General features: G+C 33.0%; 1 long non-coding RNA gene across 1 annotated transcript in view; it reads right to left on the reverse strand.

Moving 5' to 3' along the window:
* The window catches only part of LOC124083803 (uncharacterized), a 290,521-nt gene that overhangs the window by 262,455 nt on the left and 3,538 nt on the right, over positions 1 to 24,528 (reverse strand). Inside the window, exons 2-3 of the long non-coding RNA XR_009225524.1 lie at positions 22,985 to 23,052; positions 14,066 to 14,166 (exon numbers count right to left, since the gene is read on the reverse strand). This is a non-coding gene — a long non-coding RNA (uncharacterized LOC124083803). The remainder of the gene's footprint in view (positions 1 to 14,065; positions 14,167 to 22,984; positions 23,053 to 24,528) is intronic.

Consider the following 24,528-nt stretch of genomic DNA (forward strand, 5'->3'; position numbering starts at 1 on the left):
AGAAGAATGATAAAAGAATCGTGGGCAGAGTCATATGAGAGATGGAGAAGTTCTAAACTAGTAGCAGAGGAATGGGAACTAAAGACAAACATTGGATAAATTAAAATAGCAGACTTAACTAAATGATTACCGATTGGCATTAAGAGCAAGAAGGAGAGAGCTGTTTGTCTTTTTTGACTTTGAGTGTCTATTTGCAAATGCTCACTGACTTAGAAATACAAAAGTCAGAAAAAAGGGTCAAAAAATGAAGGACGGAGACAAGAGTTTAATTTGGCAAAGTAAGATTGTAAATACCTGTAAGTAGCTAGCTATGAAATCTCGTATACATAGAACTTTATAGAGAGAGGCTGAGCATGAAACAGAGATTTTACAATTATAGTTGATCAATAATCCCTTGAGAAAGGATGATATTGGTAGGATGGTTGTATGATTGTAATTACATGCAATAACAACAGCTTTAATGATAAATACTGGGAGAGTAGATTTTAAAAGGAGAGAGAAGAGAAGGAAAGCAAACAGAGGAGGCTGAGGAATATTCAGAGGAGTAAAAACAGAGAACACCATGTTATTCTAGGAGCCAAGGAAGAAGAAAATGTCAAAAAGAAACTATTCAATGCTGCCCAATAGAAAGAAGCCAGATATAACAGAACTTACACAGGATTCATTAAATAAACTTTCCATATGTTCATAACACAAAGTTTTCTGATATATTAAGTATCTTGGTAGCTATTTAGGCAGAAATATTTTATTTTTATTTCAAAAAATGTTATATAGCATTTCTACCCAAATGTTAACTCTTTTTTTTTAACTAATCATTATGATTTTGCTTCTCTAGAGATGCTTATGCAACTGCCAGTGATGAGTGAAAACTATAGGACAAATGCTATGAAGCATTTCATAAGTTTACACAACCCCAGGAAAGAAACTAACATGGAAAATGAAGTGACCAGTGTTCTATTGGAAATTAAAACCAAGAAACCCAATAGTGGGCAGTAGGAGACAATGTTGAAGAGTTGAGCAACAGGGCCACCAATGGTCCTACTGGCCAAAGAGAAATGGAAATACCAAGTACTACGACCACTGAGCCCTAAAGAAAGTTGCAGAAGCCAGAAAACCTGACCTATTCTTAAGGAGGTTCCATGTCCAGGCCCTAAAGATTCTTATAAGAATCTGTCTTTGGGTCAACCTAAAAAAAGAGATGAGAGAACTCTATAATGAAAACTACAGAAAAACAAAGAAAGAAAATTGAAGAGGACCACAGAAAATGGAAGGTCTCCCATGTTCCTGGATAGGCAGAATCGATATTATCAAAATGGCCATACTACCAAATCTGTACAGATTTTATAAAATTCCTATAAAGATCTCAATAATGTTATACACAGAAATAGAAAAGTCAATTGTGAAATTCATTTGAAAAAATAAGAGCCAAATCAATCCTTAGCATGAAAACTGACGCAGGAGGCATCACAAAACCAGACCTTAAATTATGCTACAGTTATAGTAACAAAGATAGCATGGTATTATCACCAAAACAGACATGAAGACCATTGGGACAAAATAGAAATCAAAGATACACACCCACATAAATACAGTTATCTCATCCTAGACAAAGGCACCATAAACATACATTGGAGAAAAGATAGCCTCTACAACCAATGGTGCTGGGAAAACTGGAAATCCACATGTAATAGAATGAAATTGAACCCCTTTATTTCACCACACACAAAACTCAATTCAAAGTAGATCAAGGACTAAGGCATTAGATCAGAGACCATGCACTTACTAGAAAAAAAATTAGGCCCAACATGACTTCTTGGGAACCAAATTCCTCAACAAGACTCCTAAAGCACAAAAAGTAATATCAGAGTCAATAAATGAGATGGTTTCAAACTGAAAAGCTTCTTCACAGCAAAGGAAATATTCAAAAATCTGAACAGAGATCCTACAAATTGTGAGAAATTCTTCAGTACCTCAGATAAGGCATCAATGTCCAGGATATACGAAGAACTCAAAAAACTTAACACCAGAAAAATAAATAATAAGTGGGTAAAGGAACTAAACAAACACTTCACCAAAGAAGAAATATGCTTGGTCAACAAATATATGAAAAAATGTACAACGTCTCTAGCATTTAGAGAAATGTATATTACAACTATACTGAAATTTCATCTCTCTCCAGTCAGAATGGCAGTTATAAAGGATTCAAGTAATAATAGATGTTGGTGAGGATGTTGGGGAAAGGGTAAAATCATTCATTGCTGGTGATACTGCAAATTTGTGTAACTACTCTGGAAAGCAGTATGGAGATTCCTCAGAAAGCTTGTAATGGAACCACAATTTGATTCAGTTATCCTACTCCTCAGTCTATACACAAAAGACTTTAAAAACAACATCCTCCAGTGATGCAGCCACATCCATGTTTATAGCGGTTCAACCATGTTTATAGCAGTTCAACTCACAATAGCCAAGCTATGAAAACAATCCAGGTATCCTGCAATGGCTGAATGGTTAAAGAAAATGTGATTTATACACACACACACACACACACACAGAGAGAGAGAGAGAGAGAGAGAGAGAGAGAGAGAGAGAGGCATACACAGACACACACATACAATGGAATATTACTCAGCCAAAAATAAGAATGAAATTATGGCATTTGCTGATAAATGGATGGAACTGGAGAACATCATGCTAAGTGAAATAAGCCAATCCCTCCAAACCAAAAGCTGGATATTCTGACTTGTGAATGTTAGCCCAAAACAAGGGAGATTGGAGAAGGGAATAATAGAAATCCATTGGATTAGACAAAGGTAAATGAAGAGAAGCAAGGTGGGAGAGGAATAGGAAAGATAGTAGAATTAATTGGTCATAACTTTCCTAGCCTTGTATTTTTATACATGACCAGGCTAAGTCCACATCACAAATGACCACAAGAGTGGGAACCTATATAGAATAAGTTATACTCTACTTATGTGTATACTGCCAAAATACATCCTATAGTTACATATTGTTATATATAACTAAAAGTAAAAAATAAAAGAATCCCCTTTGACTTTGATTAACTTGAATGCATCTGTTCCTTGAAGCCAAATCTTAGAGATAAGCATGAAAAGTCACAGGCAGGGAAAATAACTTCCAGGAATGAAACTACCAAATGAATAATCAAAATCATTAAATACAGGAAAACTATCCAGAGAAGATCATATACAAGCTAAGCCTTAGATACAGGATACTGATCTATCTATCCAGCCCTTTGGTTGTACCAATATATTTGTCTTTAACATGGGAGTTTTAAAGTCTTGAAATCAGGCATATAATTTTCAATTAATAGTACTCTGTATTTATAAGCTTGATAAGTATATTTATATCAAAGATATAAAAGTATGAAAATTTGTCACAAAAACTTTACGATAGTGTATAAAATGGTTTTATAATAAATAATTTTAAAGCATTGATGTAACACTTAAAAATATATTTAAATAAAAATTAAAACCCAGTAATAAAGATGGCTTCTATTATTCTTCAGTGCTGCAGTTCATAAACCATATATTTTTGACATGATAAATCATCCATATCTAACTTAATGTTGTAACCAACATTTTACTCCACTAGAGACAAAAAAAAGAGCAAAAATGTCCCCCTACCTAACCTTTTTAAAAACATATGCTATTAATGTAGTATCCTTTGTCCCAGATTTTGAAACCAATCAAATGAACTTAAAGTTCTTTGTCTAAGTCAATTTAATTTTTTAAATTCCATGTGGCTTGTAAGATCATATGCCATTAAAAATATTTCAAAAGCTAGGACAAATAACTGCATAAACAGAAGGACTTATAATGTAAATCCTTAAGTTTCTGTCCAGTAATGTCATTACCAGGGGGGACAGTAAGAGTATCCCAAAATGATTCTAAAAGATATTATATCACATTCAAAAGCAGAAGTAATTTATTCTTTCTTGGGAAGCCTTAGCCAAGAATGTGGTACCCAAATATGATGGCATAGTGGAGAAGCAGTACTGGTTTAATTTAGATGTGATTTATGTGCTACATCATCAGGAACAGATAAACCTGCATAATAAGCAGCATATGTTGGTCTTAACAAAGCATGTGGATTCTGTTATATGAAAAGCAAATGTTCAAGTAACAAAATTAATATTAATGTGTTCTGTAAAATCAAAGTGAAGAGTAACTTTTGGTGGAGCTGAGCAATCACAGACCCTTCTCTACGCCAAATCCCATTTACTTCACATGAGGAAGGGACCTAGTAGTCTCCAGTATTTAATTTCACGGGTCTAATACTCACAACCAAGTTTTGTATACATCATGCATAAGGCTCCTCTATGAGAAAAATAAGATGTACAAAAATTGCAATTACAATCTCTGTCAAGAAAACTGGAATTATAGAGAAAATAAGCATCTTCATTGAGAAATTCTTCCAAATGACATTCATAATCACTCTTTATTATAGTTAGCTTGCTTCATTTTGGAATATTCAACTTCCAAGATCATAAGAAACAATAGCAAGCCAGGAAAGAAGTTCCAATTCAGGAAAAGGGTGGCGCGAGAGTGTCCAGTTCTGCCTGGGGCCTTTGCAACTGGAGACACATTTGTAATCATTTTAAACCCCTGAAAATTAAAAATGAATGCTTAAAAAATACTCTGTTGCTACACCAAAGGCCAGATTCCCTGAAATACCATATTCTAAACTCACTTTTGATATCTGGAATCACATTTACTCATATGCTTATATATCATATGCATATTTTTCCATATTTACTGCACCCTCTTAGGGTCTGCCAAGGTCTGCCATTCTCTTTCTCATTCTGTGTACTAATATAAAGAAAAGTTATCAAGATACCACTTCTCCCACAGAGAAAACATGGAAAGTTCCCTTTTTACTTTTTATAAAAATACTCCTCCTACTATGGGCTTTCAGCCAACCTGCTTATAATCAAGTGCTACCATATCGATATTCCTGAAATACTCAGAAATCAGTGTGTTCATTTAATATTAACATGTATTTTTATCTTAAAAAAATAATAGACTGAACCGCCTTGGGGTTCTCTGTAGTTTTGTCCAACAGAGAAATTTTAAGCATATTGCTGTGGTCTACATGTTTGTATTCACCCATCCCAAATTCCTATATTGAAACCTGAATACCAATGTAATGGTATTAGTAAGCAGGGCCTTTGGAAGATGATTAGGAAATGAGGGAAGTGTCCTTATGTTTGCATTAGTATTAAAAATAAGCCCCAGAAAAGGAGGTATCATCAATGAACCAGGAAATAGGTCCTCCTCAAGAGGCACAGAATATGCTAGGGCCTTGACTTGAATTTTCCAGCCTCTAGAACTGTGAAAAATAAATTACTGTTGTTTATGGTATTTCACAACAGTAACCTGAACAGACTAAGACATATAGATGTGGCTTTCTCTATCATCAAATCACACAAATAAATCCCCTACCTCGAAGACTCAACATTTTGTTATCTTTCCCCTCATGTAAGCACAAATGATAGAAAAAAAAATGAAACAAAATTAAACTGAGACACTACTTAAAGTTTCCTATGTTTAGTTTTTAATTTTATTTTGTTTTTCTTTGTTTGTTTGAAGGTACTGAGGATTCAACACAGAGGTGCTTTACCACTAAACTACAACCCCACTCCCTTTTTTAAAAAGAATTTATTCTAGGGGCTGGGGCTGTAGCTCAGTGGTAAAGCACTTGCTTCGCATGTGTGAGGCACTGGGTTCGATCCTCAGCACCACATAAAAATAAATAAAGATACTGTGTGTTCATCTACAACTAAATAAATTTTGTTCTAATTAGGTATGATAGCAGAATGCATTTTGATTCACTGTTGTACACAAATGGAGCACAACTTTTCATTTCTCTGGTTGTACACAATGTAGAGTTCCACCATATGTACAGACATACATGTACCTAGGGTAATGATGTCCACCTCATTCTATCATCTTTTCTGCCCCTATGCACTATCTCCTCTTCTCCCTCCCCTTTGCTCAATCAAAGTTACTCCATTCTTCCCATGCCCCCTCCCATTCTGGATCAGCATTAATTTATCAGAGAGAACATTCAACCTTTGGTTTGGGGGGATTGGCTAACTTCTCGTAGCATGATATTCTCCAACTCCATCCATTTACCTGCAAATGTCATAATTTTATTCACTTTTAATACTGAGTAATATTCCATTGTGTATATATACCATAGTTTTTACCAGTTCATCTATTGAAGGGCATCTAGATTGGTTACACAGTTTAGCTATTGTGAATTGAGCTGCTATAAACATTTATGTGTCACGATAGTATTAATTTTTATTTTGAGACAGGGTTTCACTAAGTTGCTGAAAGTCTCAGTAAGTTGCTGAGGCTGGCCTGAACTTGTGATTCAGAGTCACTGGGCTTATAAGCCTGAGCCAGTGTTTAGTCAGAAAAAAAGTAGCTACTAGCTTAAAAGACATGGTTTTAAATAGTTCCATTGTACTAAGTGACTCTTTTAAGTGAGGTTGTTCAAGATTTTAAGAATCCAAAATACTACTACTACTCTAGCCCTCTGTCTATAGCCCAGTTATTGATAATGATGTCTTCTTTTCTTAAATACTTTATTTTTCTTCTTTCTAAAAATTGTTTTAGAAAAATAAAGTATAGGGAAACAAAGATAGTTTGTGATTCTTTACCCAGATAGAACCATTTTTAATTCTTTTGATTTATAAGCTTCCATAGTGTGCATGAATGTGTCAAAAAGGTGAGCATATATTTGAATTACCATTTCTTTCTACTTATTATGTATCATCAGACTCATAACTAATAAGAGCATTTGTACATCATTTTTAATGACTTCACATGATTTCATTGTTGACTATTGCACAATTTTTAAATTGGCAAGTGAGGATGATTCCAATTTTTCCCTATTAAAAATAATGTTATATATGACAATGTATGATTTTGTGTGAAAACATGTTGGTGAACAAGTCCCATCACTTCATCTTTAGAATTGAAACTGCTTAGTCAAAGAGTGAGCATACTTTAAAATGTGAACTGTTTTGTCCAACTGCCTTCCAACCAATAGTAATTGAGTATGTTCTGTTGCCCTAACTCCTATTCATTGAACATTCTTATGTTCTGGAGAGTGTACTGGATGCTCAATAAGGAAATATTGGAGAAAAAAAATACCAGTTGTGACCAATTCCTCCCAGAGCTCAAGGTTTAGTAATATGATACATACATAATTTATAAGTAATGTTACAAATAACAAAGTTCTATTCATTTCTGCATAGTAGATAAAGGAAGATAAATTATATTTATTAAACATGTTACATACTACCTCACTTTCTGGTACTATGAATCATAACACATGTGCTAATTTTATATATTCTACATGGTAAAATAAATATAACACTTAAAGAACTTAAGTACCTTTTATAGGCTTGGCTGTTCTAGTTTTCGTTCAGTAACACTCTAGCTTTGTGGTATTGTTCAAGTGAATTTCTCTAAAACTCAATTTCCTCTTCTTTTATAATGAGGATAAGATGAATTTCAGGATTATAGCCAGGAAGGACTGGATTAAATGAGAGTTCTTGCAAAGCATTTTATAATCAGAAATACTTTCTTCCATATTCTACTTAAAATTCCTGAATGCCCCTCAGGCACAACTGGTAAGGTAAAACATCTCTTCCTGAAATGAAGATGTCTCTAATGTTTTCTTCTGATTTACTCTTTATGGATTCTTTAGTTATTTTTATGAAGAATCAACTGTCGTCTTAAAGATGTACCACAGTCCTGCACTTGACTTTGAACATCTAAAGAAGTTACTATAAATTGAGATCCTGAAATTATATAGTACATTTTTAAAAATGTCTCTAGAAAATGAGCAATTAGCACATATGTCATTATTTAAGGGCAAAAAGAACAGACCCTAGTCAGTAGAGCCAAGTAAGTTACTGGTACAGAGTCTTGAGATAAATAAACATCTCTTAATGACTTCAATTTTAGCACTTTTCATTTATGTAAATATATAAAAAGTCGTAAGTGATGTATTCTGGGCCTCTCAAGTAATATATTAGACTAAATCATTTTTTCCATTAATTATTCCAGCGATTGCTTATAGACCACAGCACAGCTGGTGTTTTCTTTTCTATTTAACTTTGATAGAATTTCTAAATAAAAATAAGTGTGCTCCATTTTGGTGTCTTTTTTTTTTTTTAGCTAAACGGAAAGATTTGGTAGAGAAAAACAGAAGTATTAATTTGTATTTATGCTTTTAATATTCAGTTTAATCAGCTAAAATTTTCTATTTGAGTTTTAGAGTACAGATAAAATACCTCTCAAAGTGAAACTATCTCAATCATTTTAAATATATAAAAATGCTGCTCATTAAACACATAAAGATGCAGAGAAATTATTTGTTCAAAAAAATGAAGCAATAGTGATGAATCAAAAAAAAATGGAGTGCTAATATCTTAAAACATTAGCCAACTGACCACTTTTCCTCTTAACTTTTTTTGCCCCTAAGCCCATGGTGTGTTGCTTTAATGGGTTCACCAATTGTCTCTATCATTCAAATCGTTTTAACAAAGGGTTATTATCAATGCAATAAGTATTACATTGAGAATTTGTAGATGCCATGAAAATTGGAAAGGAATTATCTACCTCAGAAGAAAATATATACAAATGACTTGCACTTTTATGATTTAAAGAATAAAAAATAATAAAGCTTTTGCAGATTGCTATAATCATTGGCATTTATATGTGGTTTTTAAAACTATTTATAAAATCATATTGCAAAGCTTGGTATGCACTTTCCTTTTCTCCCATAAAGGGATCTTTAGAGAGCCTCTCTGATAAGAAGAGAACTATATTATCCAGTTGTAGTACTCATTCCTTTTCTAGAAATGAAACACCAACCTTGCAAATACAGAGTCAATGAATTCACTATTCTGTGGGGTTCAAAGGCCAGAAGCTCCGTGGACAAAAAGAAAGGAAAAAAAAATTTAAGGAAAGAAATGAAATGAAATGAAATGAAAAGGAAAGGAAAGGAAGAGATTTATTTTCTGTGTCATATTGCCCTGCAGCGACTTCAAAATCAGGTCCATTTCCAGTCCCATAAGATGTAAAATGCAATACTTGCATCAAGTGGATTTTTGAGTGGGTTGTTTATTTCCATCTGTCTCATATTTATGGGCAGGTCAAGTGCAAGATCTGAGCCAACTTGAGAGAGAGAGAGAGAGAGAAAGATGGCATTCTAAAGAAAAGAGCCAAGTCTAAAAAAGAAAATAAGAGAACATTAGCAAATTTAACTGAAAGGCTTGGGGATGCCAATGTTTCTTCACATTCCAGGCAGTTTTGTATGCAAAATTTTAATTTGCAAACATGAAAATTTGATAATCTTTACACAGTTACATACAGTATTTGTTATGGTTTAGATATGAGGTGTCCCCCAAAAGCTCCGGTGTGAGATAATGTGAAAAAGTTTAGAGGTAAAATGATTGAGCTATGAGAGGCTTTACATTAATCCACTTGAATGGATTAACTGAATGGTAACTATAGGTAGGTGGAGTGTGGCTAGAGGAGATGGGTCACTGGGGGTAAGCCTTTAGGAGATATATATATATATATATATATATATATATATATATATATATATTTGTCTCTGGAGAGTGTAGCTATCTTTTTCTGCTTCCTGGTGCCATGTTCTGAGCTGCTTTCCTCCTCCACACCTTTTCCTCTTGATGTCTGGTCTTACCTTGTATCCAGAGCCATGGAGCCAGCTATTTATGGACTGGGACCCTGAAACCATGAGTCCTCCAAAAAACCATTCTTTCTCTAATTGTTCTTGTCAGCTCTTTTGGTCACAGTAGCAAAAAAGCTGGCTAAAACAGCATTGTTAGAAATGACAGTTTTTGTAAACAAAAATTATATGTTGTATATATTTTCTAACAAATACATCACAGTTCCATGTTACCTTTCCAATTTGATTTCCTATAAAACGAAGTTTCACTTCCAAAGTTCTCCTTCAGTGAACACTGTTCTTAGCACTCCCATTTATCTTTCCTGTGGAACTTCATTTTTCATTAAAGTTTGTACCAATAATTAGTCAGAAAAATAAATATTCCAATACAGCTACATAGAGGATAAAGTTTCTTGACTCATCACCACACATTAAACTTATCCATAACTTATATTAACTGCTCATTTATGTCCTTAGAACTGGTTTAATAAGTGAATGCTTTATTTCCCAAATGTAAACACTGTTGTTTGTTCAGATTCTTATAAAATATTTAACAAGTAAGTCTTATGTCCTTAGGTAAAAATAAATTAACTTGGAAAATGAGTCCAGCCTAATTAAATCAGGTGCCATGTAGATTTCTACCTGTCCATAATTATAGAAGAAAAACAATATCTTGTACTAAAAAAAATACACATGACATTAATTAATCTTTTGGGGGTATTTAATGTTAAAATTAGGATATGTTCAGACTATAATAATTTACCTCTCATGATTTAAGTTGTTAAAGATATGAAATACAGTTTTAAGGGATCAGAATGTACTGAACAAGAACTATCTGCTTTCTCCTAGCTTGAACTTGTATTTAAAATCTTTATTCTGAGCAGCCTTTCCTATTTATGTTAGCATTTACCTGGAATTAATCCCAAGTGTGTTTTTTGAAATAGGAAACCTATTGTAAAATTGATTTGACAATTAACTCTAAATATCAATGTCTTAGTACAAAAAAAGATCTCTTCTCGCACATAATATTTATCTTAAGTGAACAAAGTTTTCTATTCTTAAAAAAAAAAAAAGTTTTCTTTGTAGTGTTTTGGACACCTGAATTGAAGGTGACTTCACTATCTGCTGATGGCCACCACCATCTACAGGGCATAGAGAGCTGAGAAAGATCATAGCTATTCTTAAGAAAGTTAATTGGCAAGTTATGTACCCTTCTATTCACCAAATGTTCAGTGCATTATTTTTCTCACGTATAACACACACCCATACCTTCTCATGAGAGATAATCTGAAGCCCATCCTGTCAGTGAATGAATCTCAAAATTTATATATCTAGGGTAAATGCAATAACCCCAGTGGTGCACAGTGGTTTCTATTGGTCTGGAGACCTATAAATGGTTAAAGACCTTGTCAGTGTAGGATTGTGGTTTCACTGGTAGTATATTTCTCTCAAAAACTTAAGAGGCTTCTTCTGTTCCCAGTCTGTTCCAGGTTCCAGAAACCACACCCACACTTACCTACTTCTCAAATCTCCTAGAGCCCTTTTTTTTCCCCTCAACCCTATGTCACTGTCTCTCGATTTGATGGTGACTGTCTGAAAGCTTACTGTATTAAGGTGAGGAGTCCTCACTTTTAAAACTTTCTCTGCCTTAAGAAGGTTAATCCAGCAATCAACTGAAAGGTTTTATTGAATATTTGTTACCTGAAGTCTCTGTAAAATTCCTTCATTTATGCTTTGGGGTCTAGAAGCAGCTGGCTTTCTCCATACTGTAGGGATTCACATATCCATATTCTCTTTATTTCTTCCCATCTTTACTTGTGAACTGGAAGATTCTTTCCTGAATTCATCTTTGTTTTGTAACATGTTGTCAAACATAGCCAATACTTTGTTAAACTATGGTTCTACTCCTCCCCTCCCCCTTTTTACTGTAAGATAAAAGTTACCTAGGCCTGTGGTCTTCCGTCCAAGTTCTGACTGTATTTAGCTTCACCAAATGTTTTGTGGCTATATAACATGATTTTTTTTTCTTTGTGTACTTCAGGATCAATTTTCTCACTGCCTATCCACTGCCCATCAAGGACACATAAATAATAGAAACCCTATTTCAAAAACTTATTTCTGTGTGAGAACAGACAACAAGTTATACTTAGTAACAAATTAACAAAAGAATCTCAGTGGCTGCCCACAATACAGGTGATTTCTTATTCATATAATGTACAGTTTACCAGGGAATTCACCTCCATATTGTCATGCAGAGAACCAAGCTATTGGTCATTTCACTCTCTTTAACTTTGCCATCTCAACCTGGGGCTCTGTGGGTAGCCAGATCAAGGGAAACTTAAAATTACACTTAAATATCTTAGATGGGAAATGATACATGGCATTTCCTCTTACAGGCTTAGTCTACAATTAGATGCATGGTCTTGCCTAATGGCATGAGAGGCTGGAAAGCCCTTACATGTTCCTAAAAATTAGAGGAAATTTGGAGAATACTGATCTCTATTTCTCTGTATGCCCATTATTCACAATGTTTGGACAAACATAGAAACATAGATAAGTTACAGTAATTTATTTGATTATCACTGTGGTGAAGAAACATTTGCCAAACCAAGTATTGGGTTACATTATAAACATGAATGGAAAGAAGTTCAATCCATTCCTTTAATTATGAAAATACTTAAAACTAATCATCTAGAAAAGAAAAGTATATAACAATCCAATTGGCTCTTAATTTTTAAAAAGTCAAGAACTCCCTCCAATACTACATAGAAGAACAGATTATTGAACAAAAAGCAATGTCTTTTTTTACCTTTCTTCCTTGGTGGATTAAGCAGTTTTCTGGGGAAATCTATTAAAGACCAGTTGCAAGCATATACTACTAGCCATATGACTGTCCACACCTTCTGAGGAGTCCATGATTCCGATAGTTCTTGTATACAAATACTTCTATAGCATCTTTGAACTGTCAGTAGAGTCATTAAAAATTTGGGGGAGTACTAAAAATTGAAAATTCAACTAAGAAATAAGAATCATTTCCAATATCCTCTCTACTATTATAAATAAATTGAGACCAAGATTAATGAAGAGGTTCATATATAATAAGTTCTTTTTTCTCTTTTTGAAGTTTTCTTTGTTCCCTGATCACAAAAGTAACTCATGATTGCTGTTACAAAGAAAAAATTAAAAAGCAACAGTAACCCTCAATGCTGGCACAATTAGAGATTACTATGGTTGACATCATCACCAATATTTTTTCAAATTTATATACACGTGTGTTCTCCAAACAGGACTGTTGAACAAATTAATTTTTGTTTGCTCTATTTCATTTAACATAACCACCCATATTAATGTACATAAATAAAAATGAGCTCTTTCACTTAAACACATTGCATTCCACTGGAACGATGTACCATAAATTATTTATATAATCTTCTACTGATGGACATTTAGGTTGCAAAATTATTTTCAGTATTATACATTTTAACATGGGCATCTCAATACATGTATGTGAGTTTACCCTATTATTCCCCTTAAAATAAGTTTCTAGAAATGTAATTTTCTACCTGAAAGAATCTCTAAATTTAATTTTTTATATTATATTAAAAAATTACCCTTTAGAAAAGTTGTAAAAATTTACTGAGATCAATATAAAACAATTAAATATATTATAGTACTTCCATGGACTGAAATACCACGTTGAAAAAAAATTAATGATATGGAAAACTACATACAGGACTAAATCAAACAATATGAAAGATTTAGTGAAGTATGTTAATAATATGATAGCTTACTATTTATAATATATACATATATAACATATCTGAGGAGGCTCCATGGCAGGGAGTATCACAACTAGAGAAAGGTAATTTAGAGTAGATCTTGAAAAATTTTTTTATCCTCTGTTATAGTTGTTAAAATTTCTAAAGTTTCTACATATTTTATTTGTAATCTGAAAAATGATGCTAAAAAATCCAAAGTCATAAAACTGAAGAAACTTCACATATTTTATAGCTCACTTCATGTTAGATGTACCATCATAAGACCAGAAAGCCCCTAAAGTTGCTCTAATCTGGATTGTTTAAACATATGGGGCTGAAATACATTTGCCCAACAAAGAACTTGTTTTTAACTCTCGAAAACTCTTCCTGCCTAATAGCAAGCAGAATAGAACCTTCTCTTCTTCACTGAGAAAGCAAATAAAAAGCAAAGCTGTGAGGTCTCTGAAAACAGATTGGAAAACCGTTCCCAAGCTATAAGTCCCTGGCTGCAGGCATTTTGGAAAGCATTTTGGAGGCGAACAAACCATTAATAAAGATTCAATACTTACAGTGACCTTTGAGCAATTCCAGATGTAGACATGGAGGTTTTTCCACAAATCTAAAAGAGGCTGCCACAAGAAATGACAGTTCACAACCGGCTTGTATGAGGCTAGAATTGCAAGGGACACAGAAAAAGACTCAGCAGAAATGAAACAACACAAAAAGAATCCAGATTCTTGACCAAACAGAACCAAAGATTTATTCTTTCCAAAAGGTTTCACCAGTTCCTTAAGTGAAGAAGAAAATGTTATTTTGTATTTTCTGGATGTAATCACGGGTTTAATCTGTAACCAGCCTTTATCATACACTTATTCCCATCTATCACTAAGCTAATATTTTATACTGAGTAACTAATTTAAATCCTCACCCAAAACCAACATGGTAGAGACTATTATTCACATTTTATGATTAGAAAAGTGAGGGAAAGACACTTAGGTAGTTTGGCTAAGGTCATCTATTTAGAATACAGCTCAGCAAACTTCTTAAAGGGGCAGTGAATAAATATTTTAAACTCAATGGACATGAGATCTTGATCACAAATACTTAACTCTGCTCCTACTTACGGAAAAAGTATCTATAGACAATATTTAATATTTAAATGAAGGAACGTGGCTATGTTGCCAAATGGGAATTGGGTCCATAAGAATGGCTTGCCAAACTCTGACTTGAAAAACAGTAATGCAAAATTCAAACCTTGAATAAATAAACTACCATACAACAAGAGATAACAAAATAAATGTGACACTCTTTGTAATGTGGATTCACTCAGTCTAAAATATTAATTTGGTTCTCTATACAGTTCTGTTCAAAATAATCTCACTAGTCAATTTTTCACTGATTGTGATTTGGTGGGCAAAAAGATTTGTCTGCCCAAGTGACACTAGCAAAGTAGGGATTATTCTTAGCAGAATGTAGATTTAGCAACAGTATTTCAGAACACATGTACAGATTTGAAATCTGGATAGTTCTCAGACTTTTAAAATGTAAGAGGTAAGAAGGGGATTATTGAGTTCTTTTTTAATACAGAAATGTTTAATTTGACAAGTCTTACCATCTGTATTTTTTCTTAATTTCAAAATTTTTGTCACTTTATAAATTTGTCTATAAATATAATCATATGAGACAATATATTTGTATCCAGTTTAAGTGGCTTAAAATCCAAAGTACTAGGGAAATATATTTTAATCACATTTAATTTTCCTTGTATTTATAGAGATGAAAAATAATCAGTAGATTGAGTTGGTTATTCCATATTTGAATAGTAGTCATCACCAGAATTAGAGAGACACACACGAATACAAGTTATGTATGAGCACTAAAATCATTGATAAGTTATTTGATCTACAGGCAAGAGAAAGAAGAGTCATAAAATTTAAACTCTCAGTCTTAACTGTGTTAAGTACCCAAGCCAAAATTTCTAAATCTGAGTCCTCCACAGGAAAATGGCAATCAGATTTTCTGCTAATTTACCAGGGTTACTGTGAAAGCTATGTGAAAAAAAAATCACAAATTATCTTATAAATGTAAAGTATAGCTTCATTAAGTTAGTGTTCTAAGACTTAGTCTATTCTTATTAAGAAATATATCTTATTTTATTTGTTTACTTGTTTTATTCTGTTTTTCTCTCTTCCCTTTACAGATATGTAATTCCTTTTACCAAAAACAAAGAAAAAAAAGAGTCCCAGAGTTCGGAATCTTCACTATTCCATCCTTGTGAAAAAAGCAAAATCAACTTATAATTCAATTACCATTTCTGTTTTCAGGATCTTGTAAAATGTACTTTATCATGTGTAATCACCTACATAAGACACAGTCATTTCTAAATATTCTGTCTACTGGATTCGTACAGTAGCTTCTTTAAATTCTCTAGGACTGAAAAGCAAACAATAATATGCTTGGAATACCAGGTATCTGTAATAAGTAGTTTATACAAAGTAATTGACTAGAATTTTGGCTAGGTTTCTAAGAAATATTATAAGGATATGGTAGTAGAGGGTTTTTTTTTTTTTTTTTTTTTTTTGCAAGAGTTTGTTAGCCCATCTCTTGGGAAGGATTACACTCTCTACTCACTGGAGTGAGTCTTGGTCATATGCTTGTGAAACGTGAGAGAGGACATGTGTTACTGGCAAGCAGAAAATTTAAGAATCACAATCTAGTTTGCCAGGTTCTTTCTTCTCCTGCTTTATTAAAGCAAAATATTCCAGATAAGGGTTACGCCATCAGCCTGGGGTCCAGAGTGAGGGCTGCCTGGGACAGCACCAAGACCAGCTTATGACACCGCAGAACAAGAGCGAGAAGTGAGGTGTTGCTGCTGTTAGTCCCTGACATTTGAGGTCCAGTTACACTTTGTACTTGACCCCTTAATTAGAGTAATGAAAAAGGAAAGCAATAGAAAATATTTCATGCATTCAGAAAGGAAAAAAAAAGGCATTAAATGCTTCCTATGTATTAATACTATTATTTATAACAGAATATAAGGCCGGCTTTTGTCTACACTAACCACAAAATATTGTATGAGATTCAGAATCCAAGAAGGAATTTTTAATTTATTTATTGGGTAGGAAAGGAGATAGAAAAAAAAATCACATCCAGAAACACATTAGTTATTATTTAGAGATCATCAACAGATTTAGAAAATGGGGCTCTTATTATCTTATTCTATAGGAACTTTTTCTTTTCTTTCAAATAAACTATGAAGTTTTTTACAATAAAAACAGAAATGACTCAAAACATATTAGCAAAACTCAACAGATTTCCGAAATTCAGAGACTACTAATATATGTAGCATGTCTTTGTGTAGAAGCTAAGTCTTCATAGCACATAGATCCTACCAGAATCTCTGTTTTTCAATTAAAAGTAAATTGTATTTTGAATCATAAAATCTTTAATATCTGGTTCAGTGCATGAAATATATAATTTCAGTGATAACATGAGATACTCTGCAATTTCAGAAACGATCAACCCAGTGTCAGGGATACCCTGCCCTCTACTGTCAGCATCAAAATTTTGCATGTATTACTAAATAGTTAAGAAATCATTTCATTTACAATCTGATTTTTCCCTCTACACATTAGTGTTTAAACATTCTGTTTCTATTCTATTAGCTGTTTTCTTAGAAAATTTAATATGATGCCTTATTTACACTGTACAGGTAATCAATCTCTTTAAACTATTTCTGAATAGTTAAAGGAACTCAAAATGCTTCATCTAATCTGTTATTTCTCAATTTATATTCTCTTACTCTTCTGTATCTATTTTTCTTGATTTTATTCTATTAACTAGAAAATGTTATAATTGTCTTACTTCATGTTACACAGATATTTTCTGTGTTTTCTGCTCACCATGTCTTCTCAGACTTTCTTTTGATATCAGTTCATTTATAATGCAAGTCTACTGCTGACAAATGATCTCCATTATTATCTATCTGCAAAAGTCTTTAGTTTGCCCCTCTTCTTTAAAGTTTCAGTGATAGAGTATAGATCTATATCACTTGCTTTCCTTCACTAATTAAGCATAGTATTTTTCTGTCTGAAGCTTGCATGTTACTGTCAATTCCATTCAACTGTCCTCACTCTAGCTGGTTTTTCTGACAGGCTGGCTTAGCAGTTGTCCAAAATTTACCACTCTAAAAGCCCCACAGTCTTTTCTAGTCAAGCTTTTGGTAATACCAATTTGGTTAAGTTTTCCACTGCTTTGCCAGGAAATCTCCTTTTTATTGACTTTCTACTTCACTTATGTTGTAAGTTCCACAATTTTGCATGAGTTCTCTGTATCTGTCATTTGCTTATAACCTCTAGAGTTTTCCTGCAAACATGATCTCTAAAAGGTAGTTTCAAACATATGCAGATTTATAATGTATGATTTACATCATCTGCACCTATGTCAATGAACAGAAGATATGTTCATGCAACACCATGTAATATTTCACACTATCATAATACTCTGAATATGTACCAATAGTGTCCTTGCACAGAGACACTGAAAACTTTAAAAATCATACTATTTTTGTAGTAAAAAAAAGAGCTATCTTTCAATGAGTTAAGCTTATTTGTAAATAACAAGCATGTTCTACTATTTTAACATTATATAGTAGTAAAATATATTTTTATGTTTAACATTATATAGTAGTAAAATACATTTTTATTTTCAGACAAATAAATTTTAATAGATTATATGGAATTTCTTTTTCATATCTTCTGAAATGCATGTGCCAGTAATATCAAAAACATTAGCAGTGCTTATATATTGAAAGGTTCTATTAAGCAGTCATTCACTTTAGAATAGAGTTAGCTTTGTATTTTGGACACTCTAGATATTTTTTCAGCATCTTACAGATAATTCAAGAAAGAAATCTGAAAAAAAAATGCACAATAGTGTTTCTACTTAATAAATATGTTACTACTCTATTAACATTATGTACCAACCAATATACAAATATGTTGATGAAATCTGCACTAGTCAAAGTACTCTCATAAATTTAGCAAAATTTGTTTTAGACCTGTTACAGGCTTGGTACTCTCATAGGTGCAAATGCCAGAGTGGTGAACAGGAAGATCTGCTCTGAAGTCAAATATTGTAGTCTCTTCTGAAAGACGACCAAATATTAAGTCAATATAGAAATATTGAAAAGTATGAGGAGTGCTCAGACAGAACAAGCATAGCACACCTTATGAGCACTTAATTTCAGAAACATTTTGAAAAGATGAAGGCTCTTAGGACTTGGCTTCAGAAAGAACCCTGAAAGGCATGTTTCATTTCTTAGCCCTGAGAATCACATCGTAATTCATTTGTTCTTCCTGCATTACTTGAAATCCTAGATAGACACTAAAAATAGTTCATAAAAAATTAAAACTTATTTAAAATGCTAGTGATGATTTACAAACAAAGCTTAGTATGGATAGTTGCAAGTCAATACAATCTTGAAAGGGCATCTCCTGTGATGGATGTATTCACTCAAAGAACAGATTATTGGAGCTTCAGTGAATCATACAAATATATCTAGGTTCCCTGAAATCAAGAGAGAGTGCAAAGAAAGCAACTAAGGACAGGCAGAAGATTATATATGAGCTAAATATACTTTAAAAAGTATTGTACTAGTTTAAAATTTAATTTGCTGTAACATGAAATAGCACAATTTTATGAAATATCAGGTTGCAAGGTTATCATGATTAGAGATTCATTACAATAAATGTTTTAAGTGCAATAACCTAATAGGCATCATCCTATAATAAAGTAAAATGACCCATTTTATTTTTGTTTGTCTTTTCTTTCTTGTCACAGAATGCTTAAGGTAAAAATGGACAGTGCATATATGCACCCTTAGAGGTACATGGTGATATGTTTGGGTGTTCACCAACTTGGTATGAAAATACAGCTTACTTACTTGGCACATAAGGTTTAGTTAATTTTATATAATTGAAAACATTCAGATAGGTTTTATGTAGAATGCACACATTGGCGAATATGTGACTACATGGTTGGCTTATGTTTGTGGTGGGCCATTTCTAGCTGTAGCCTTATTTTGGAGGTATATAATGATACCCTATTTGGGAGTAGAGGCCTGAAACACCAGTTACTAGAACTAGTACTGGAACAGATTCAGAAGCTCTGGGTTTGAGGATCACTACTCCTCTAAGTCAATGCCTTTGGACAATACCCTACACCTCAGGGCTATTGGTCACAGTGTCTCTAAACTGGCATCTTTGAGACCACTAAATCTCTAAACTGGCATCTTTGAGACCATTCAAACTTTAACATTCTGGGTTTCTGTGTAATTTCTGTTAAGATTGATTTAGTCTCAAGAGCACAAGAAGTCTATCTTCTCAACAAAAATTTGAGAACTGTCGTGTATAATAGACTATATTTACTCGCTGCTTGTGTACATTCAAGGAATTTGTATCATTGTAGTCCCTAAGAGTGCCAGAACTGGTAAATAAAACATGCATGTATATAAATTTCTATTCTCAATATTATTTGTAATTAATTAGCCCCTAATGTTTATTTTGCATAAATAGTAGGAATATATCATATTCTTATTCTGCCATTCAGATAGCAAGTTCTGTTGCTTTTTGATCAATCTCTACATTGGCTTTACAAAAAAAACACGTGATCAATTTCATTTCTTCTTCTGTGAAGAATTGTCTGTTCAGTTCCTTAGCCAATTTATTGACTGGATTACTTCTTGTTGTTGTTGTTGTTGTTTGGTGCTAAGTTATTTTGAGTTCTTTATATATCCTGGAGATTAGTGCTTTATCTGAGGTGCATGTAGTAAAGATTTTGTCAGCACCGTTTATTGATTAGGCTATCTTTTCTCCAATGTATGTTTTTGGTGCCTTTGTCTAGTATGAGATAACAATATTTATGTGGGTTTGACTCTGTGTCTTGTATTTTGTATCACTGGTCTACATGTATAAAATTTTCATTATCTCTAGCAATTAGATAAATGAAAATTAAAACTACTAAGATTCCATCTCACATAGTAAGAATGGTAATTATCAAGAATACAAGCAATGATAGGTGTTGGTGAGGAAAAATACACTCTTACATTGCTGGTGGGACTGAAAATTGGTGCAACCATTATGGAAAGAAGTATGGAGATTCCTCAGAAAACTGGGAATGGAAACACCATTTGACCCAGCTATCTCACTCCTTGGTTTATACCAAAGGACTTAAAATCAGCATACTATAGTAACACAGCCACATCAATGTTTATAACAGCACAATTCACAATAGCTAAATTATGGAACTAACCTAGATGCCCTTCAATAAGTGAGTGGATAAAGAAAATATGGTACATATACATAATGGAATATTAGCCACAAAGAAAAATTAAATTATGGCATTTGTTGGTAAATGGATGGAACTAGAAAATATCATGCTAAGTGAAATGAGCCAATCCCTGCAAAACAAAGGTTTTATCAGCACCATTTATTAATTAGGCTATTTCTGATAAGCGGATGCTGATCCCTAGTGGGGGGAAGAGTAGGAAGAATGGAGGAACTTTGGATTGTGCAGAGGGGAGTGAGGGGAGGGTTGGGGCTGTTGGGATGGGAAGGGCAGTAGAATGAGAAAGACATTATTACCCTATATATACATATGATTACACTACTGGTATAAGCCAAAAGAATGAGAAGTTGTGCTCTATTCGTGTACAATAGCAAAAATGCATTCTATTGTCATGTATAACTGATTAGAACTAAAAAATTAAAATAAAAACAAAAATAACCAAGTGATACTTGGGTACAGAAAGCTTTTACCTCTATAACTTCAGACAAAACACTGAATTAAATTTCTTAAATATAAAATGAGAATTAAAAGAATCCTTCTCATTTTTACTTTCGCAGCCATTAGTGAAAAAGAAAATAAAAATATAGAATGAAGCACTGAATCTCAAAACAAGAGTCGGAAATATTATCATTTTATTAATACAAAACCACATGTGTCATTTTCATGTTAAGCATATATTAGTAGTAAGTTGGCACATGAATTATTGGTAAGGAAATTTTTCATGAGGAAATGGCCTTTAAAATAAATCTTGTGTGTATAGGAGTATATGGAGAGAAAGGTGGAAGACAGATCCCCAAGGGAAGAGCAGTCTGAGCTTTTAAGTATGAATTATAAAAAAAAAGTCTCCCCTCGTTTCACCTCTTTACTGAGGACCAGATTGTTCTGTGAACTGAGCTCATTCCAGGCAATGAACATTATAGCAAAAGTTAACAGGGCCAATTTCTACCACCACAAAAATTTTAAGACAAATAATCACCATAAAGAAAATAGTCATGAACCCTGGCCTACTGCCCATGCCTGGTTGAGTTTTTAAACCAGGCTACTCAAAATAAATCTGTACAGTTTGATCAAGTCCTTAACATTCATCACTTCAGTGGCTTTAACTTTTTACTGTGATCCCCAGTAAAAAATATATTATGCATCATAGCCAGAGTAGATTATGAAAATAGAAAAATTAAGTTTCATAAAAAATCATCTATCTTTACTACATGCTGTACGCTCTGGTATCTTGTATTCGCTTCTGATTCTTTTTTAAAATTACTGTTTCAGGGCCAGCTAATTGATTTTGCAACTTATACCATATCATGAACCTCAATGCACAGTTGAAAAGGAAGGGAAAAACAAGTTTCCCATGAAAATGAAGAATAAAAGGAAAAAATTGAAATAGAGTAGATAACAAAAAAAGAAAAGGGTGGTTGATCACTACAGAGAAAAGGAATCCTAGCATTTTGAAATGAATATCACCAATGAGAGGAAAATATTATCAACTAGAAGAGAAAAAATATATAAGAAAATTGTCAGAGTGAGGTTTGAAAGATTCTAAGAAGCTCAAATATTTTTCCCCATATATCTAACAACTAACAACTTCATAGATAAACCATTGTATACATTAGACACATAAACTATGTACAAATCACAGTCTAGATGAAAGCCAAAATACTCCTGTGATTTTAAAAATTATTGTATATTAATTTTTGTACAAAATGGATAAATTTTATTATTTACAATTAGAGGAATTAAGATTAACCATCCATTTCAGTTAACAACTCTGAGAAGTAAAAAGATTTCATTATAATTTAAAATTTTCTGTGTTCAACTGGCACTGAATTCATAAGATTAGCCAAAAACTGTGCAAACAGCAAAGACTTCATAGTTGAAGAACAACATTTTATGTCTGAATCTAGGTTTTACCACTTCTGTAAAAAGGATAAGTGACAAAATGTGATAGAAACACTTTGTAAATCAAGGTTCTGCAGCTAATCTTCAACCAATTACAGCACCATTATATTTTCATAATTATATAGAGTTACAACAACTTTTCCATAGATGAGTCCGTTGCTCTTTTTTTCCAAACCATCTCTATAAATATCTTTTCACCTCCTTTCCCCACTGCCATAGTTCACACAAAATAGACATCTTACCTGTCTGTTATTTCATCAGAAATCCCCTTTTCTGATATGCAAGGATTCAGTCACCATCATCTCAAAATCTACCATAATGGAAAAAAATATTTATTATTAGATGATGTTTTGAACTTAATGTCAATTCTTGTTATTAGTGAAGTTTTTCTTCTAAAGGCTGAAATTTTGTATAAATGACTTGCATTTTGTTATCTGCATTATTAGCTATTTTCAAGTTGCTCCATTTCCTGACTTCTCACTGCTAGTTTTAGATTAGTTTTAATTGTGTGATCTGCACTATCAACTGAATGGGACGTCCATATGGGTACGAACTTTTGTTGTTCAACAGTTTAATCAAGGTGCATAAAACAGGGCTGGGACATAGTTGGTATTAAATAATTATTTGTAGAATAAGTCAAGAAAAGTTTCACCTTTGACTTTACTGACCCCTTTCATCTTTTTCCTTTTAAGCTTGCGCCTAATCTGTGGATTAGTAATCTCTAAATCCTCTTCCAACCGTAGAATGCTATGTTGCTGATACGAAAAACATATATTCAGGTCATTTGATGATTCCTTACTTGATTCACCCAAGCAAAGTAAATTCATTAACTGCTCCTCCACTTAACAGTGCTCCATTATTGCTTATAATATTAACATATATCACAACAACTTTTCCAAAATCAGACTAAGGTTTCATCAAGGATAATATGTGTTTTTACCTCTTTCTTCATAAGCACTTATAATATACCAGAGTGTTTGGTATATTGTATGTCACAGTGTTAGTTACTCAATAAATATTTTCTGATATGAATGATTGAGATTTCTGTAAGATACTGCTTTCAGAGCTATGGAAGAAAGAATACTTCTTTTGACTTTTTAAAATGTCTAGCTGAAGAGCATACGTTGCAGGGTACTATCTTTATAGAGGGTGATGAAGGAGGTGCCTTTTTAGGTTTTTCATTATTCCTCAATCTTAAAACCCATGCAACAGATCTTTTTTTCCATAGGATATTTTCCTTTTGAGAAATGCAAAAGTTATCATGTCCTATTCTGACTGTTAGAAGTCTCATTTAAAAGGACAGGAACAGCTGGGCTCAGGGGTACACTTCTGTGATCTCAGTGGTTCAGAAAGCTGAGACAGGAGAATAGAAAGTTCAAAGCCAGACTCAGCAAAAGTGAGGTGCTAAGCCCCTCATACAAAATAGGGCTGGCACATGAAAAGAAACTATGCAACATATTTACAAACATTAAAAAAAAAATAGGGCTGGCGACGTGGCTCAGTGGTCGAGTGCCCCTGGGTTCAATCCCCAGAACCCTCCCCACCAAAAAAAGGACAGAAACATAACTAAGTCTGCCCAGATAACTGAGAACAAATTTTAAAAGTTTCCAGAAGTAGATATTATCTGAATTCCACATTTCAATATTCTATTTAAATAACAATTTTTCAAAGAAAAATAAGTAAATAGTTATCCTAAGCATTTAAGCTATGTACTCTAAATCACTGTTTAAAGAAAATAAAGAGAAAAATATAATTTGTCTCTCCCATATTTTATAGGTACATTATA

Source organism: Marmota monax, unplaced genomic scaffold (assembly GCF_021218885.2).
Source record: "Marmota monax isolate L192 unplaced genomic scaffold, Marmota_monax_Labrador192_F-V1.1 WCK01_AAM20220418_F8-fsc00016, whole genome shotgun sequence".
NCBI classification, from domain to species: Eukaryota; Metazoa; Chordata; class Mammalia; order Rodentia; family Sciuridae; genus Marmota; species Marmota monax.